Below are 3751 nucleotides of genomic sequence, written 5' to 3'. Positions count from 1 at the left end.
CACTAAACTTTTAATCTCATCTCTCTCTCCATATATTTTATAAAGATTGGTCCAGTTTTTATATGTCACACCCACATGCCCATTGTTGCAGATAGAGCTGTGGTCACTAACAGTATCAGGGAGATATCTATCTCTGTATCTTTACACTTCTGGCTGCTTCATATACATATGAGCATCTATAAAACTTGTGAAAAGACGCCTGAAGCGGTGTGACACTCTCACATCCTCATATGAAAGCCTTCACGTGTTTAAGACATGACACATCACTGCAAAGCTCCGGCGGGTGCAGTTGCCATCATCTCCTCTGTGATCTCTACTCAGCTGCTTGCATGTTAACTTGAAGAATGTCAATTGCTCAAGTACTGTGTTTAAGAACACATTTGAAGCACTTGTGGTTTACTTAAGTCTTATCTTTTCATGTAATGTTCTACTTCTACTCCGCTACATGTCAGAAAGAAATCTTGTACTTCTTCCACTACAGTCATCTGATAGCTTAAGTTGCTAGTTACTTTATGAACTGAACAAAATACAGTGTTTTATTATAAATGAAACTACCCAACAATATAACAGCCTACAAGTACTGTACATCTAAAATGATTAGACCATTTAACACACAAACTGTTTGGATTGTTTCCACTTTCTAAAGTACTTTCACTTTGAATACTTAAGTACATTTTCCTGATGATACTCTTACATGCTTTTATTTAAGTAACATTTTCAAGTGTAAATGTGTTTGTGTATGTAAGCATCTGTGTCTATGATGTATGGTGTAAATAACTGAAGCATACGATTTATTAAAGGATTAAAGTAGAGAAAGGGGTTTGGGCCTGATAAGTTATTTATCAACTTCTTCCTACTCCTTTTGAACATGGGACATTTTTTATTTTTGTTTGAATGACTTTCAATTTTGGAAGACTGTGCTAAGAAGTACATGACCTTATTTATCTGTCATTTTAATTATATATGTATGCAGTAATGCACGTATATAAATCTTTTATTTTAATGTTGTTGTTGTTTTTACATGTTCAAATAAACTACTAAACTAAACTAAACTAACTAAACTAATGCAAGACCTTTACTTGTAACAGAGTATTTTCAGAATGTGGTATTAGTACTTTTACTGAAGTAAAGGATCTGCACACTTCTTCCCTTCACCTACTCGTTGTCATTTAGAAAAGTAATGCCATTACCGTAGTAACTCGACAGAAGAGACAGTGTAGTTACACTGTTCTGACATTAACTTTTGAGGAGAGACACACCATCATTGAATACCACTGTTGTCCTCGGGTCAAATTTGACCCCTTTTAAAAAATGTCTGTATCAGAAATATGGCGTTAATTTTAACCAAATTACCACAAAAAAAGTATGGATTCCATGCAACGCTTTTTGCAAATCCAATCACTTTCATTGAATTTCGGGTGTAAATTGAAATGGTTTCAAATCAGCATCATGACCAAACTCATCCACTCAACACACTGTAGGCTCCTCTGATCTTAAGTATCAGTCAAAATGGGTCATAATTTCTGCTTTATTAACTCAAATATTAGGTATAATTCTATGCAAATGAGGGTTATTGATTGACCATGGATTCCAACAAGTAGTGTAAAACTAGTGGCAGTAAGGTGGTGGTAGTGAAATAAAAAAAAATAATGCGTTGAAAATGTCAAACGTTGAAAAAAGGATTACAAAAAAAGTGTCAATCTATTTGACCCGGGAGGACAACACAAGGGTTAAAAGGGGAGACAATGGCGTAGCTTTTCAGACGGCCTTTCCTGGAAGGCAGATTAGCGTTGCACTTGGAAGTTCACACTCAAAGTGGTGGAAACAGTTGCTGGGGTTAGAGAGAGAAGTTCAAACACTGCTGGCTTTCTTACCTCCGCACAGCTGACCAGTCACTGCGTGGAGTGGGTTTGACTGTAAACGCAGATCTTCAAACTCACACACTATAAAGCCTCTTTTAGGGGAAAGACAGCTATTACATTAGATTAATTTCCATTTAATTAAAAGAAATTCCTGAATTCTGCTGTCATGGATACCAACAGCTTGTTCAGTTGAAACATGAGCAACATCTGTGTGATGAACCCTTTAAGTCTGCAAATGGATAACGTATAGAAGACAGGAAGTTCCTCACTTGCAGAATGAGAAAATGTTAAGCTTCAGATGCACACACATTATTAAAGTGGCTTTGATAAAACATTCATCATATGTAATCATAGAGAAATGGGCAACCCAGTCTCACGGCAGTTTATGAAATTGTCATCTTATTTAATCTATCTATTAGTTTTGTTATTGTTTTTCCTGTTGGTGAGCACAATTTCAATCTAATGTGTTTCATTGGGAAGCTTCTTTCGTGATCCCAGCACGACTACGGTAGCGAGTGGTGCGAAAAGCTGAAAATGCGTGCAGGAAGGTTGGTTGGGGTGGTGAATGGGTCACACAACACAGGACCTTCACCCCGGAGACTGGAGAGCGTCTCCCACGTGTGGCGATTCATTTTCCCCGTTTTTCTTTTCCTTAACACAACCGTCCTGTTGTTGTCGCACGTCCCCCGTAATGTGTCTTTTCCCCGTTGTTTTATTCCTAAACACAACCTTTGTATAGATGCTTCCCATTACAAGCTGACCACCACTAAAAAAAAGAGAAACTGAAATACATTGGATTAAAATTTGTGCTCAGCACCAAGAAAAAAGGACATAAACGTGTCTGTGTACACGAATCAATAGGCGGTGGTGATGGTGCAGTGGATATGACACATGCTATTGGTGTGGGAGATCTGGGTTTGATTCCCACTGCGATACATCAACCAATGTGTCCCTGAGCTAGACGCGTAACCCCTCCAGAGGCATGCGACCTTTGATACGTAGCAATTGTAAGTCAGCTAAATGTAGTGTTTAGAATGCCAACATAAAGACAGTGAAAGGCGGGACGTCGTCGATATAGACTAAAGAAATGAGGAATGCGATTCAAGGGACATGAGGTGCAGCTCTAGTCCACCAAACCGGGCAGCATGGGCGGGCATTGTGGGTCGGGCCCGCCCACTGAATCACCTGTGCCGGCTCTGGAAGCGCCTCTGTCCCCGGAGTTGGACTAGATAACTAAAATTCATATCAGAGGTTGCTAAGCCTGGACCTCTGCACACGCATGCATGGACACAGGCAAACACACACACACACTCACACACATGCACGCACTCACACACACATTGCGGGTCATAGGGGGTAGTGCCATACCTGTCTACTCACATGTTTCAGGTACAGTGTAGGTCTAGTTAGCTGACCTCTGCTGCTCATTTACCCACCAGATTCACCACCAATAGCTGAAAAAAGAGGGAAGAGAGAGAGGGGGATGACATGCAGCAAAGGTACGCTGGTCGGACTCAAACCTGGGCCCCTGTGGTCAAGACTGAGCCTTAGTGCATGGGCTGCACGTTCTACCATTTCTGGGGCTTGTTTTTCCCATTGCACCGCCAGCTTTGTTTATGTCGAGGTATCCCAGCATGCATTGTGCACAGACAATGAATGAGTGTGATTTCAGTTGCCAGTCGGATATATAGTATGTACAGTACATATATATACATATATATATATATATATATACATATATTAGTTTCGTTACTACACACAAGAAGTACTTCAAACAGCAGCCAGAATAGTAAAAGCCAGCCCAATCTCTTCAGTTTAAATAGTCAGTTGCACTTCTATAACTACAGCTATACATATACAAATATTCTTGTATATGATTGTGTATACTT

The 3751-nt window shown here is 39.7% G+C and overlaps 1 protein-coding gene across 1 annotated transcript in view; it reads right to left on the bottom strand.

The window, feature by feature from the left end:
• LOC117935231 overlaps positions 1-3751 on the bottom strand; it is a 22394-nt gene that overhangs the window by 971 nt on the left and 17672 nt on the right. The gene's annotated exons all lie outside the window — the stretch shown is intronic.

This window comes from Etheostoma cragini, chromosome 19, assembly GCF_013103735.1.
Source record: "Etheostoma cragini isolate CJK2018 chromosome 19, CSU_Ecrag_1.0, whole genome shotgun sequence".
Lineage (NCBI taxonomy): Eukaryota > Metazoa > Chordata > Actinopteri > Perciformes > Percidae > Etheostoma > Etheostoma cragini.
The sequence above is the reverse complement of the archived record's forward strand: the minus strand, read 5'-3'. Positions and strand labels throughout refer to the sequence as shown.